The 16,863-nt window shown below is 29.6% G+C and overlaps 1 protein-coding gene and 1 long non-coding RNA gene across 4 annotated transcripts in view; both read left to right on the top strand.

Moving 5' to 3' along the window:
* Actn (alpha actinin) overlaps positions 1-16,863 on the top strand; it is a 351,300-nt gene that overhangs the window by 61,144 nt on the left and 273,293 nt on the right. The gene's annotated exons all lie outside the window — the stretch shown is intronic.
* The window catches only part of LOC142331753 (uncharacterized), a 235,772-nt gene that overhangs the window by 56,283 nt on the left and 162,626 nt on the right, over positions 1-16,863 (top strand). Inside the window, exon 3 of the long non-coding RNA XR_012758081.1 lies at positions 224-274. This is a non-coding gene — a long non-coding RNA (uncharacterized LOC142331753). The remainder of the gene's footprint in view (positions 1-223; positions 275-16,863) is intronic.

The following is a 16,863-nucleotide window of genomic DNA, read 5'->3' as shown; positions in this document are numbered from 1 at the left end:
AAGGGCATCGATGTATTGAAACGATCACCGAACTAATAGTTTAAATAAAACAATTAATTTTAAACGGATGAATTTCATTTACTAAATCGAATCGTAAGAAAATCTAAAACCTGAGTTCCTTTTAGTTAGTTATTGCCTACTTCAAATTAGATAATTTCCCTTTTATCAGTCTTATGTTGTGCCGTTCCATTTTAATTTATATATATTCTTTTATCTTTTCCAGGTATGAATTTCTTTATTTTGCTCGTCATCTGTCATTTGGATATCATTTAATGTAAGTAGAACGTAAATATTTCATGTTTGTATTATTGATTCGTGATGATATAAATTAACATTTTCAGGAACAATTAAATGTAGATCGCTTTTGGATGAGGAAAAACCAAATTTTTTTTAGTAGATAAATAAACGGAAGAACGAATGATTTTTCCAAAGGACCTTTATGTAGCGAAAAAGTTCACTTTGCACTTTCTAAATATATTGGAATATTAGTTAATTGTAAAATAATTTATTATTTAGTGGTTAATTTCTTTTTAAACGATAAGGTAAGTTGTTTCTATGTCGAAGTTTTATTCCAGAAAATATAGTACTTTTTATCTGTTTTAATCACTTAATTATGGAAAACAAAGAGGCATTTATTAAGTAGAATAATAAATAATTCGTTAGTCGCAGTTTTTATCTACAGGGATCGTCTTTAAATTACGGCAAATAACTTTTAATCGTCTCCCAGTTTAAGTATTACGAAATAATATTGTTGTCGCTGTCCTAATTAAATGTACTTATTATTATTATTATTATTATTGCTTATTTCTTTATGTTCTTCAATTGGAAATTCATTTCTTTTTTCTACTCTTATCTTTCCAAGTTGCAGTTTTCTGTTGCGTATAATAATCTAAGATTATTATACGTGACCTTTCTGAAGTATGATATCTATGCTATTAAGCTCGGATTTATTCGTGTTGCATACGTCAATAATATGCCCTTGAACATTGATGTGTCAAAGCACGGGTTGCATTATTACATCTTATTTTTAATTTTATTTCTGTTAATTATTTTCCATGTTTATTTAAGGAAAAACAACGTGCATTTATTTGTATACATACAAAACCTACAGGTTTTTAAAAAATGTAATCTTTTGTAATTTTATGGATTTTCCAATAATTATTAATTTAAATGTTTTAATTTAATAAATTTTTTTGTGTATATTCTGTTTTTTATTTTTTACTACGTTTTTTTGTTTATTTTGTTTCGCAGACGCTGTGTAAAAAAAACATATTATCGTGAGAGTACATAGTTATAAAAGCGAATTAATTGATAAAAGATAATTTTTGTTATTCTGTACAAAATTCTTTTTCTTTGTACTTGGACTATAATATAAAATATTTGGGTCGGTACGAGAAGGAGGTAAGAAGCCCATTTAACCCCGCTGTTTAGCCTTATTTGTTAACCCGGGCAAACGAGTAAAATCTCCAAAATAAAATGATAAGGAAGAGGAAATTTATCTAGATAACAGTTCAAGGTTAAGGAAAAAAATTGTCCCTAAGAAAGATCTTCGTGGATATTTCAGATCTACCTCTCCCCTAAAGGATTGTAACACTAAAGAATATAATACTCCTTTCAGCTATTGAGTTCCCCGTACAGTCATTCCCATAAAAACAAATGAGATTATTTTTAACCTGATGGATTTAAACAAAATATTTCTTTTTGTTTCCCCCTAAAAGTGATCATTTCGAAGTTAGTGAAAAAATTGGATTTTCTTTCTGAACATCTTGTTTAACATACTATATATATATATATATATATATATATATATACTGTGGATTAAAAATGAAGTCCATAACTGAATTCAAATTCAATAATTAGACTAAAAAATGTAATCATATTTGTTGATATTTTTAATACATTTCCGTCCCTATAAAACTGGATGATTAAAAAAAGTTAATTTTGGGAGGTATTCGGTGAATCGACCTTGCCTGATAGTCATTTCAGCCTTTTGACTTACTATACAGCCACCGGAAATGATACAGAAACACTGAATCAGTTCACAGACCCTCCCACCACTTGCTATCCACCCCTCCTGGAAACCGCTTATGCAGCATTACTTCAGGAAGGGAGAAACGCCCGGTCACACTATCGGATACCGCAATCAAGGTCCATACTAAAGATATAAAAAGATTCATATTATCTATCTAAGTTTCCATAGTAAAGATAGACGAAGATCTTTACAGGCTGTGCGGACACGGCAACTTTAACCCGCCGAGTTGGTGTAGTGGTGTAACTCGTCATCGTAAATCAGCTGATTTCGAAGTCGAGGGTTCTTAGGTTCAAATCCTAAGAAAGGTATTTGCTTCATTCGAATTTGAGTAGTAAATTGTGGATACCGGTGTTCTTTTGTGATTGGGGTTCAATTAAACACATAGACTGAGAAGTGGCGGCTTAAGTCCGTTGAAGACTACACGTTTGTCGGTACATTTACAGTTACACTCCAGCAGCTAATGACTTTAATTGTTGATGTGACTTTAGATAAAATGATTTATTATTTTTTTTTAATAAATAAATCTTATGGAATCTGGAGCAGTCTTTAAGTTTCTTAGAAAATAATCATTTAATCAAATTATCGCCAATTAAAAGAATTTAATGAGGATTACTGTTGAAAAAAGGAAATGAAAGCCAACCACGCCGGTAATTCAGATTTAGACCGGGTAATTATTAAACGCCAACGGGTGTTATTGAAAGGCTAGGAATAAAGTAGAACCAGAAATTACCCCTTCATTGGACATTTTATTTAAACTTTGTATCGGTGCGTAACAAAGTAATCGGTAAATATTTTTTATTTGTTTTACGTGATTTTTAATCGGCAGGAATCACCAAAAAGTTTATTTAATCTTTCAAACAGTAAAATTTGTTAAGTTACTTAACTCTGTAAAAACAGATCGCTGTTTATTTGTGTGCTTATCTATTTTAGTAAAACATCAAAAACAGTTTAAAAATAAACCTTTTTTTTACTGTAGTGACCTGTATTCCGATTATGTAATCCTAGGTGGGATGATCTATTTACTATTCGTTTTCCTTAGCTTTTGTATGCATCTTTGTTTTGTATTTAACTCGGTTAAAAAAAAAATAACCTACTGTTTGTTGACGGGACACTGACAGTAACATAGTGTGTGCGATTGCTTTTTATTATTTCTATCTTGCCGCTAAAATAACAAATGAAGGTGCAAAACAGCTTACTTGAAACGATACAATCAGTCTATTCGGTTTGAAGATGCAGGTGAAGGGCATAAAGAAAAAAGAGAATTAGAAGCGAGATAGAAAGCGTAGAAGATGTGTAGAGAGAGAGAGTGGTACGAAGAATGGAAAGAGTGGACCGATCTGCCTGCCAGATTGTAACAAGATACATAACCGAGTTCGTGCCAACTGTATAATAATCTTCGCTCACTATATTCACCATAGCAAAGATAAGTTTAAGTCGAGATGTAAGCGTTAGGGGTACCTCTACCCTGGCCAGTAAAGTAACTTTGTATCTGCGATGTGGTCTATCGGTAGCCGACTTTTACTTCCCGTACATACATACATTCTAAAATTGCTTTGGCTTTGACTACCAACTCTCATTTTCCCCTTTCTTCCTTATTAACCCTTCCCCCTTCACTTTCTGCTAAAAAAAAAGTTCAATTTGTCACTCTCTTTCATCAGTTTTCTTCTTTTTTTTTTAGTCGCATGTTGGTTTATTGTTTTATTTTAGTTTTATAATTTTAGAAGAATATTTCATGTAGATAAATTAGTCAGGTTATTTTAGGTTTTACTTCTGGTCCAGAAGGTTGCCAAAAACATATATTTATAAAAAAAGCGTATAACTTTTTTTTATTAGATTTTTTACGTATATGGGGTAAGTGATAATTTAAAAAAAGCTCAAGTATTTCATTTTAATTTAGAAAATTAGCTTGATAAAGCTTGATATTCAATTATGCGGCAAAAATATTTTTTAGCGATTTGTTTTTTCCGTTGTTTAAAAGTGAATGTTTAATGTATGGATAAAATAAAAATGTAGTGACAAGCAGAAATAAGAATTGGATTTAAGTTTATATATATATACTAGCTGGCCCGACTAGCCAGAATCTGGACCCTTAGACCCAGGGCGAACACCGAAGCCAACTCAGGGGCTTCTCGAGGCCTTTCCCAGGGCCGCAGAGCTCGCTTCGGTCGCCATTCCCGCCTACCCAAAGAGCTCCACTCCTAAACCCCCGCACTGTTCGTTATTCTCATGATTGTGAGAATAATACTGATAAATAACAATTTAAGTATTCAGATTTTATTGAAACCTGAAAAAGAAATTCATTACAAAAGACAAAATTACAGTAGCAATTTTAACTAAAGTACACACACCTTTGACGACGAAAAGTTCATATCATAACTTATTTCATTTCCATGGAGATAGAAATATAATAATGAAGTAAAATTATTAATATTTCTTTCCACAGGGGATCCCTTGTATTCATGAATTACTTGCTTGTGAGAATAATAATGATAAATAAAAAGATTGTACGGTTTGTTAAAAGTATCAGTGTATTGTAATTTCTTCAGAGCAACAGTCTGGTCATACAGGACCCGAAACTTTTAGCTGTCTGAAGAATGCGGGTTTTAAAATAGTCGGCGTCTGTCTTTCAAATAGTAGTTGTAGCTGGTTACCCGTACGAAGGACGGGTAAAATGTACTTTGGTCGGTTCTTAAGCGTTACCCGACAGACATCACTAGGAGGTGACCGTACTTCGTTTCTCTCTTTTTTTGTAATTGTTTTATTTAATGTTTTTTAGTGAAGTAACCGGAGGCAGGTGCAGCCAGTCACACATACAGTAACGGGTGGTAATGGCTATCACAGCGCCGTATACCTTCACACCCCTTAAAAAAAACCAGAGAAATAAACAATAGAAAAAATAGAGATGAAAATAGAAAAGATAATTTATTCTTATTAATTTTTAATTTTTTTCGTGGTCTATACGATACCAATCTTTTTACCTTTATAATTGCGAAAGTAATCGATAATGTAGGCAGTCAATATTTTATTGCGCGTTATATATCATGTGCAATGCTATAGGAGTTTGTACAAATTAGATTTAAAGTTAATCTTTTGTAAAAATATGTAAAATTTATCGTGCGAATTTCACTGCTGTTGAAACATAAATTTATTTCTTCTAAATTATGTTCCTATATTCGTTCACTATATCTTAGCGGATGAGTTTGAAACTTCATAATAACCGTACAGAAATAAAGATGTCGTTATTTTGCTTTTTTATCACTTTTCTGTTAACTTGGTAATTTTATTCCGTTTTTAAAATCTTTCTTAAAGAATAGAAAAGCCTTTTCAAGTATGAAATTAAGGGAAACCTTTAAAGTAACCCTAAAAGTTTGCCTTATTTTCTACATAATTAACTTTTTTATTGTTCTCGCTCAGTTTTCGCGCTTTTCCACCGATGATTTTCTAATTGCCGGTTATTTTTCAAATGATATATTTAAAAAATTTTAAAAAATGGTGTATTTAATTAGTTGAGCAAAAAGTGTTTTCGAAATGATATTTAGAAAAAAATTCGTTAAAAGTAACTTGTGGAAAGGTAAGTACTGTTCTGTTACATAGCTTAGTTGACTGACTGAAAAAGGCCTTAACCTCGAAAAAATTCACTACAGCAATTAAATTATTGGAATGGGTGCGGAAAAGTATGTAGAATAAAAGTGTACCTTAGCCGACCCGAGCGAATAACTGTTTAATTTGTTTATAAACGGATTAAGGAAAAATCTTTAGTTTTTCATCAATAGCGGCTGTATTTTTAATCGTATATAAAAATAAAAAACACCAATAGATAGTTGAGAAAAGTTTTTCATAAAAAGCTTTCCGGGTACTTTTATCTACGAGGAAAACTAAGAGTGCAAACGAATTTTACAATAAACACCAAAACTGCGCTATGATGCAGAGAAGTTTTTGGAAATTAAATATCTTCTCGTATACTGTAAGAGTAAAATGGATAAATTAATAATTTATACATAATTTCTTAATTTGGCTCGTAGAAAAATTATTCGGGAGATTTTTTACGCAAAATTGTCTTAGTTTTCTACTGGTGGTATTTATTTTGTTATAAGATTAAAAATAAACAAAATATTGACGAAAAACTAAATAATTTTTTTATAAAATCACGTTTTATTTTTCAGCGATCTCCAAAATTCTGAAAAAATGATCAAATCTAAGGTTAAATATTGATAAATGTAGTTCTACGTAAATTTACGAAGTTGCATGAAAATATTTGTATTCATCAATTTTTTATAACAATTTGTATATAGCTTCAGTTTCATATGTTTACGAAGTTTACTAACATTTACTTCATGAAACTCATCGAAAAATTAAAGTTTTTGAGAAACCAATATGTGCCACCTTAAAGTACATGTTTTTCCTTACAAATAACAATTAAAATATTTTTATATTTGAGAAAAAAACATAATTAATAACGATCGGTTTTGAGGGTAAGGCACCAAAACACGCTTTTTTTTAAATTCAATTTTGAAATGTTGGTAAATAAACAATTATAAATTGTTTATTTACCAACATTAATAAAAAGAGATATCCCTTTTGGAATGAGTAGGTAGTAAGCTCAAGAACAGAATTCAATACTGATTTTTTTCATTTTTATAGGCGTTTATTGTTATAGGCGTTTTATCAAAAGTTGCAAGTTTTCACAGTAGATACGGATTAACGGGCAATCAAAAATTAACAATTTTTCGAAAGTGTGATCAATTTATAGCCTTGGATCTTATGAATCCGTACTTTTTTTAATCTTTTAATTATCTGTGATAGGAGCAGAGTTATGGAAGTTACGCTACCTAAATTCGCTTGCTTCCTTAGTTTTTCTCGTAGAAAAAAGTAACCGGGGAGGTTTTTTATGCGAAATTTCCTCAGCTGTCTATTGGTGTTTTTTTTTTTTTTATTTTTACATTCAATTAAAAATTAAGCTGAAAAACTAAAAATGTCCCCTAATTTGTTAATTAAGACATTTAATAATTAGTTAATCGCTCATGTACGTTAGGACACACTTTTTTATTTTACATATTTTTTCGAACCCGTTTCAATAATTTATTTGCTGTAGTATATTTTTTAGGGGTTAAAATGGTGTTATTGACTGGGCTGACAGCCATATACACTGCTATCCTTAAAGCAAAATACTTTTTTCACGAACCAGTTTGGATTTTCTTATTTCAAAATAATAATCATTCTTGGCCGAAATAGCTGTTACTTAAAAAAAATATTAAAAAAAAAAAACAAATTAGACGAAGGCAATTAAAATAATATTATTTTATTGTTAATAGGGGAAAATCTTTTTAAGTTTTTTACGCGGTCATAAAGTTAAGATAAAAATTAATCTAAAGAGGATTATTTTTTGAGGTTTTTTTAAAGGAAATGTTCATAAATAAAATGAAAGTTATCAGAAAAGTGTGGGGAGAATTATAATAAGATTTATTTTTATAAGGTTAGCTTCAAACTCATCTACAAAGATATACATTGACGTGTATAGTAATTAATTGTATTTAAGTAATAAATTAAAAAAAATATATATAATTTTTCTCTTGAAAATATAAATAAAGTAATCGATATAAATATTAAGTAATTATTTTAAAAGTAAAATTACGGTATCAAAACATAAAATATAATAACTGAATTATAAACCGCAACATTACTAAATATTACATTTAATTTATATTAGAAAAAGAAAATATATTGCCTATAAATTCTGAAGTGTTTATAATTTGTAGGGGATTTACGTTGAAGTTTATTCATTATATGTGATGGCTCTTTATAGAATAAGGGGGGAAAATAAGATGAGAAATTTACATTCCCATAAGATGAACAAAGGAAAGAAGTGGGGCAATGAAGATAAAATCTCTTTAAACAATAGTGAGAAATAATCGACAATCTCAATTACATATTTAAATATTCTTTAAGAAAATACGGTACATAATTTTTTTATATATGTTATTACGCTTTAAAAAAAATCCGTTCATGAGATACCAATTAAAACTGTAGAATATATTACAAAAAAATTAACCGACATATAATTGTACTGTGTATTATGATAATGATTCATTAATAATCGGTATTATAAATTATAATGTATAATTAAAAATAGCCTAGTCCGCGATATTAATTAATAACAATGCTAATTTTTCATCGTCGTGTTAGGCTGTTTACCTTAATTTAAATTATGCAGTTATAATTAGTTTTCCATCCTCTCCGTAAAGTAGTTTAGGAATATAAATAAATAAATCAAATGGTTCGTGTAAAAACTTAACTGTGTCGTTAATTTATAACAATTTTATTTTGTTAGGAGTTTAATAAATTACGCTCTCCAACGAAATAAAAAAAATTAAAACAAAGTACCGAACGAGCCGGTTGATTAATTGATTACGGAAGGTTTAGCCGATTCTAAAAATAAAATTTTATTCTATTAGCAATTATATAAGCACAGTTTCTAGGGGTGTTAGACATTAATAATTGATGATGAGCGAGAAGGTACTATGTACTTGAAATGTTTCCTTTTTTATTTTTCACATCTTTTTTCTTCTTTTGTCATTTTGTCTTTTGAGGATAAAAAAATTTTATCAAGATATAACGTAAGATTAAATATTTATTTAGTTGTGCACTCGGAAAGGTACGTTTCTCTGTACACCGGTTAAAGTATGGTCTCGTACCTTGTCGATTGTATACAATTGGTCGGAGTTAAATTACAGGTTGTGAAAAAAGATGGAAATTATAGATGATATCAAGAATTATCAAATCATTCATGGAGGAGATTGATAATGGAAAACTTCTCTTTCTGATGATATATAATTTTCACGTGACATTAAAAGAAAATATTTCGGTTTTTATTCCTTAAAATGATATGAAATCATTTAAATTAAATAAAAGTTACGTAAAGAAATTAGTAATTTTAATTTTACATGTGTTTCAAGACGAAATAGCGATTAAAAAATCGGATGTGAACACCCCACATGATTTCCTTGTACGCCTGTTAAATTACATATACACATTTTTTGCCGCAGTTCATTTGAAAGTGAGATACGATCCTCCAATTCTTTAATAAAGTGGACATTTACACGATTGTTGAAATATTTGTTTTTATTATCAAATATTTATTCAATTTTTAATTCAACTATCTTACATGAAATATTAGGATAGGGAAAAAGTCCCTTTATTACTCGTATTACTAGATCAGTATTATTCGTATCTTCGTGAGTTGCTGATTAACAAATGTTTCAGATTTTGGTGTCGTATAAATGAAAGGTAATGATAACCGTTTCGTTTAGTGAACTCCAGTATACAGGTTACAAATGTTAATTTCGACCTACGTTGTAAAATATTCAGTTTTTTGTTATCGGATTATTTGGTAAATAATTAAAAATGAAAAAGAAACAGTCATACAGGAAAAAGAAGAAATATATCTCAAAAAAACGACAAGAAGATGAATATGAAGAGGAAAAAAATGTTAACAACAAGATAAGAATAAAAAAAAGTAAGAGAAAATTATAAATATAAAGAGTAAGAAAATTTTAAAAGCAAATAAAGAATAAAAAGATTAAGAGGACGATAAGTATAAAGAGGAAGAAATTGTTAAAACCAAACAAAGAATAAAAACATTAAGAGAGGATGATAAATATAAAGGGAGAGGAAATTTGAAAACTAGAGAACGTGTACATACATTAAGATCAGAAGAATTATATCAAACCAAAGAGCTATTAAATGATTGGCAACAAAATACAAATATATGAAATGATGATCAACTCCGATTTAGGGAGAATATTGTCCGACAATATCAGAGGAGTAATGAACTAAAAGATAAGAATTTTTTGTAATTTATTAAAGATCTGTACATAAAATTTTATTTCACTAATAACTTCGAATTTTTTTCAGATTTTTTTTTTGTTGTTGAATAATTATTTTTGCAATCACGGATTAATAATTATTAATAAATCATTATATTTAAATAAAAAAAAGAAGACGAAATCTGATTCGAACCGATATGCCTTCTCCTTATAGATCCAAATATTTTATTAATTAATCTACGGTTTAAATCCTAGTAGAGGATTTGATAATTTTTTATACGCATTTAAATACTAGATCTTGGATACCGGTGTTCTTTGGTAGTTGGGTTTCAATTAATTACTCATCTCAGGAATGGTCGTCCTGAGACATTGTACAAGATTACACTTCATTTACATTAATACATAATTCCTCATTCACCCTCTAAAATAATTACTTATGGTGGTTCTGGAGGCTAAACAGAAAAGAGATTACTACATAGGTGCGAAGAGTTATACACACATATCTCATAATATAGATATCGAATGATTGATTGCCTTTCGATAATTTGTTATAAAAAATTTTCGAACATCCAATTTTTGTTTTGGTATTTTTTTTTTGTGACATTTTGGTTGGGTAGAGATCGATAAGAAAATAGAATTTGAATAAAGTGCGGTGATAACCATTGTTGTTGTAGCAAAACTTAATCGAACGGTGAAAAATGAAAATAGAAATGTGGAAAAAAAAGAAAAGTAATCTAGTATTTTCTGTTTTTCAATAATCGCTGTTCTTTTTTCTCTATTATTTACAGCAATGTACTGTGAATGTATATTCCATTTAGTTAATTTATCGTACGAAACGGTTTAATTAAATCTAGTATTCATTATGATGTCTGCGACATAATTATTTTCCAGAATATGTTAAGAAAAAAAAACAGTTATTTAATAAAAAGATAAAACCTACGATTGAAGTTTCCATGATAATTTCAAGAAGTCATAACTTTTACGTCTTCATCGAATTACTCGTTGGAACGACCCGTTATTTGTGATAGCATTGTGGTTAACGAAAGGTTCTTGAATGAATTTACCCGGAACAAATTATTAAATTATTAAAGTAAATAGTTTTATTTTTTATTCTTTTCAATGATAATTTTTTTTTTTAACAAGATATATTTTTTCTAATTTTTTTTAGTAAAATTTAAAATTGTATCAGGAATGTCGATAAATTTATGTAAAACGGTTCTATTTGATTTGTAGCATTATAAATTGTATTAAAATTAACAAAAGAATCTGTTTTATACCGACTTTTCTGTATATTGTTACTATCTATATATTATTGCGTTCTCCATTTTCTGCTTTATGGTTCAATAATGTTTGTAACGGTTTATTGTGAGTTAAGTTGTGTGATGATTGGATTATTACTAAGTATCATTTTATAGAACTTAAGGGCTCTTCTTTTCTCTGTGTAAAGCATCGTGTAAAAGTTTAAGTACAACATAACATTTTTTTACTGAATTTTCACATGTAACTGGTACAAATATTTTTTTTTTTGTAGGATGTAAACTAACAATAAACGCGTAACGAGAAACTAAATTTATTTTTTAATAAAGTTTACACGCAAGTGTGGATTTTAATAAATAATTTTTCTAGGGATCAAATTGAAGTAAATGTAATTTTATACAACTTTCGTAAAAATTTTTTTTTTTTAATTTCAAATGGAATTTTAGTCATGACTTAAGGAGATTGGTATAGAATAAGTATGAAGTATTACAGCTAAATAGATAAAAGATAAAAAAAGAATATATATATATATAAATAAAGATATATCTTGATGAGTTTCGACTGTTGTAAATATAGTAGATCTTTAAAGTTAGTAGCTGAGATTGTTCACAAACCTAATTTATTAGAAAGTAACTGCTCATAACAAAAAAAATCAATTAGTTGAGAAACATACTCGTTAACAATGCTGATATTTTATGGTGCCCTTAGGATACCCGGTACCTTGTTTTTTTTTTAAATTCGATTTTTCTTTTGCATTTTTGGTTATTTCAAATGTCATTTTATGCGTTTAAAACAATAAAATTAGCAAAAAAAAAAATGTTTAGTGGTAAAATTGATTTTTTACTTCCGTGTACGAAATAAAGGAAGTATTGTGATGGCGAAAAATTTCGGTCTCCAGATTTCAACGGAAATTTTGACTAGTTTCGGTGTGACTTCTGTACGTACGTAAGTATCTCGCATAACTCCAAAACGATTAGCCGTAGAATGTTGAAATTTTAGATATAAGATTATTGTAACATCCAGTTATGTACCTCCACTTTTGATTGCAATCGACTGGACCAAAAGTGTCCAGAAAAGCCCAAAATCCAAAAAAAAAAAAATAGATTTTAGAATTTTTCTTAACTGCATTAACAAGCCCTCGTTGAGAGCTTTTCAACGTTATATCATAAGTGGTACTTATTTTGATTGGTTCCAGTGTTATACCAAAGTAAAATTTTAATTAATGAAATATTTGGATCTTACAAGAAACATCGGTTCGAATTAGACTTCATCTCCTTTTTTTTAATTTAGATATATTGATTTATTAATAATTATTAACCTGCGATTGTTAAGAAGGTTTTACGATAAATAATAATTCAATAATAACAATAAAGAAAGAGAAAAAATGAAAAATATCAGAAGTTATTATTGAAATAAAATTTGATATACTTTTCATTTAAAAAAAAATGAGTGAGTGTAATTTAATAGACGTTCAAGGTAGTAATGTGGTATCCACATCAATTTTTTTTAAAGCATTACTCGTCGAAAAATCCGAAATTTCAAGTTTTTTCTAAAGATTATTTGTTTTTTGTTGGCACTGTCTAGTTATGAAAGAGAATTCACATAGTGTAGAAGACGTGAGCTACATATTTTCATAAAATCTCGACAGTGAAAACCCTTCGCGTGTTCTTTGTCCAAATAATGAAAATACGTGGAGTAAATTTAATCTACGTAAAATAAATCAAAGACAATATTCACATAAATCACATGTTCCTAAACCGATTGACACATTTATAAAATTCATCTTTTAGTCTTGCTTATATTACCTTCTAAGAAAAAGTTTGCATGGTCTCACGCAGAACTCCAGTGAATCTTATAACAATGTTTTATGGTCCAGAGTGCCAAAAAGTGTTTTTTGTCGGGTTGAAAGCTTTATATTCCGGTACTTATGATGTTGCCAACATACAATGATGGGAATGCAGGACGTGTTAAAAGTTATTCAAAAGTTTGTAATGGAACCAGGTGAAAACATGCGCGCGTTAAAACCATCGGACTATCGTCGAATAATAAGTCCTGATGAGGAAGCAAAAATAGTTTATTTACATGGAATTAAGAAAAATAGATAAAGTACTCGACTAGAATATAAGGTAGGATGAGGAACAAGTGGCAGACAATCCAGAATATGGTGCTGGGATGCATTGATGTGCGGTAAATGAAAATTTTACTGTGTTTGTGTGTGTAAGACACATCTATTGAGGATTTTTAAGACTTGATGATCTATATTTTCTAAGATCCATAACTTTTTGTGTAAAAAATCAGCTTAAAAAATAAGAAAATCGAATAAAAATTATAAGCAAAAAGATGTTGTAGTAAAAGTATTAAAAAAACTCATTAGCTAAAAGAAAGACCTTAAAACAACTGTGCAAAATTTCTCTGATGAATTCCTATTGTGTCCCGAGATAATGGGTCGTAAAGTTAGAAAAAATAACATTATCGAGATACCTGGTACCGGGTGCCCTCAATAACGTTATGTAGAATTTTAAATTTGTTAAAAAAAAGTTTGAAAATTATTCTACGATAAGAACATTACAGTGTTTCTTTTACCGGTTTAATGTTCAGGACGTCTCTGTCTTGAGATAAATTTTTATCTCATCCGATCATATATGAGCCGTTTAATTAAGATCACGGCGAGGGATAACATTGAATTGTTAAAACTTGTTTAGGCAACTTTTTGGTTTCGATGTAATTATCTAAAATGACTGCACTGTTTTTACGAAAGCAGAAATAAATACCTTTTACATTTCGTAAGTGCTTACGAAAATAATAAATATATACTTTCTGTTACGTACGTATCTATCTTTTTTATGTTTTCGCAGCAAAAAATTATTGTTATTAAAATTTATCGGTTACCAGTGTAAAACTTATTTCCCGAACGATTGTATACGAGATGGAGGCTCGTGAACGGTTGCCGTCGCTTATTTCGTTCTGCGGTTCTTCAGCGAGTTAAAACCTTAGTCCCTTTTATTTCCCGTTATCGGTTCTACGGTTATACGTCATTCCGAGGATGCTAGAACGTACCGGCTTAGCAGATTCTTTTAAGTTGACCTACGGGGTAGGTTTAGTGGTGAACGCGTCTTCGCATATCAGCTAATTTCGAAGCCGAGACTTCCAACGTTCAAATCCTAGTAAAGGCAGTTAGTTACTTTTATATGGATTTGAATATTAGATCGTGGGTACCGGTGTTCTTTGGTGGTTGGGTTTCAATTAACCACATATCTCAGAAATGGCCGACCTGCGACTGTACAAGACTACTCTTCACTTCCACTCATACTTATCATCCTCAGAAATAATACCTGACGGTGATTTCTGGTGGCTAAACAGGAGATTTTTTTAAGTTTGAGCCTACTCTTTTAGTTACAATGTCGAAAAAGCCGATGGTACCTATAGAACCATTAGGTTCTGGTAATCTCGGTTTGAGCTAGAAGGTATGTTCGGTCGATCTGATCGGGCGCCTGCTGTCGAAGCGATCCGGAATTTGTTGTTTTCTGATCGACGGTTGCACAATAATTTTGATAATGACTGAATTGTTAACGGTGGCTTAGAAATCCCGCTAAAATGAACATTTATACCTGAATTTATTTTGGTATAAAAATGTAAATATTCCGAATAAATGATTAAATCTTTAGCTAAATAACTGTAGTAGAATGAAAATGAAATAATATCCTATTTTAAACGGTTTCATTTATTTACGTTTTTATCAATTAACGTTCAAGTTTGAGGAACGCCAAGCTGTTCCAAGAAACCAGTCAAGAAAATAAAAATAATTTGTATTTTTTCGAAATAAAATAAATAAAAGAAAGAGGTTATTACAATCTGGTTCTGTAGTGTAAAATTATTGTATTTCAGTTTTCCGTTAATACATTGTTTAACGTCAATTATTTTACATTTTTGATCAATTATTATGTAGCCTATATCCTCTTTTCTAAAAGTTAGCCACGAAAAAACGTGATCGTACTTCTTGTTTTATTTGCGTACTATATATTTCGTACAGATTAATCCTATTATGTGTATATCGTACGTATTTACTTCAGAACTATTGAATTTATTATGACGATGTATTTACGAACGTAAAATCGTGATGTTCGTGACATAGCTATTGGCTTTAGTAGATCCTTTCAGGCTTAATTCCTAATCGTCTTGATTTTTTTTTTAAGGCAAGGAAATTTTAGGAGTTACTGTTTTATTTGTAATGCTCTTGTCTATGCATTATTTAGAGATATTAAACGGACACGATGTATTTTTATTTCAACATCGTATTTCTAGTTTACTGTTGTCGGTATAATGTGGCTTATTTTTGTATATCAGTAAATGTTTATATTATCTTCTTTCATCACTTTTTTCTCTCGGTCTCTTTTTTATTATAATATTCTTTTGTAAACTTTATAAAACGAAAATGATTTACTTCGCGTTTGTTTAATGTATGTCATACGTACAGTAGCACGTATTACAGTTTATTGTTTATCTATGCATGAAATATAACTACGCCGTTTAAAAATTTTTGTTTTAAAAATCCATCTGTAATTGCATTTTGTATCACGTATTTGTATTATTTATCCGTATATGTTAGTAAGACTACATTTATTTTTTCTTTTCCTTTCAACGTTTCACGTTTCGTTATTTTAAAGCAGTATAAACCGTAAAAAATTATTTTTCAAAAACTATCTAATTGTTAGATCCATATTTGATGCTGGCTGACGACTTTCTGGCTATTTTTTTTCGTGTAATTTTTATACAAACATTCTATCAATTGTATTCCCTTTGTTTCACTTTTTTTTAATTTTAAGTACATTTCATAAGAAAGCTACCCGTTGTAACGGGTACCGTGATTCGACTTCCGGAAAATTTCGACGTATCTTCGCGTTTCACATCCCCCAGATCCCAAAACCACCGTCGCTTCAAAAGTTTATATATATATCTTCTAGTGGACGTGATAACTGCCATAATTTTGCGCCAATCGCTTTCAAATTGTTCCTTAAAGTCCCAAAATCTCGGTGCAGTTCGTTAATGACCAAAATCGGACCATGGAGTGGAATGGGGGAGGGGCTTTTTCGAAAAAAACAAAATATCGCTCTAACTTTCTTATTAAGTAAAATATTGAATTCGTTTAACGTTCCTACTATTCTTTGGATAAGGGCCTAAAACGAACATATAAAGTAAATTTATCAGCAACCGTTGGCCCAGGGGATGAAAAATGGGGGTTTCGAACAAAAAAATCATTTCACTTAATAGGCACAGGATCCATCCGAAGTGGTCATTAGTCCTCTAAATATTGGCTAAAAATTTTATCTGAACCGATTTTTGATATGACCAACCCTTACGGCAAGGGATGACCAAAATATTGTTGGAATTGTAAGAAGAGGCTTCTCATTCGATTTTGACGGAATTATTTTTATAATGAGTTACTTGATTCTCCAATATTTTATCGTTATATTACAGTGTTGCTAAATTACCACTGTCCGAAAAAAGAGAATGTTTTAAAAACTGAACTTCAGTAGAAATAATTGTCTCGTTCCTTTTACTCGTATAATTCAAAGTGTAAACTCCAATTACCTAATTAGAGCAAATATTTTTTATAGCTTCATATTTACATAAATTTAAAAGTGTGATTTGTTTGATTTTTTAAATAGTTGTTGGATAAGTCCGACTGTACAGTGTTAAAAATTGAATTTTGATCTTAATAAAAAATTGTTTTAATTTTCTAATTTTCCGGGT

The sequence above is a fragment of the Lycorma delicatula genome, chromosome 10 (genome assembly GCF_047948215.1).
Source record: "Lycorma delicatula isolate Av1 chromosome 10, ASM4794821v1, whole genome shotgun sequence".
Taxonomy (NCBI): Eukaryota; Metazoa; Arthropoda; class Insecta; order Hemiptera; family Fulgoridae; genus Lycorma; species Lycorma delicatula.
This window is presented reverse-complemented; position numbering and strand designations above follow the sequence as displayed.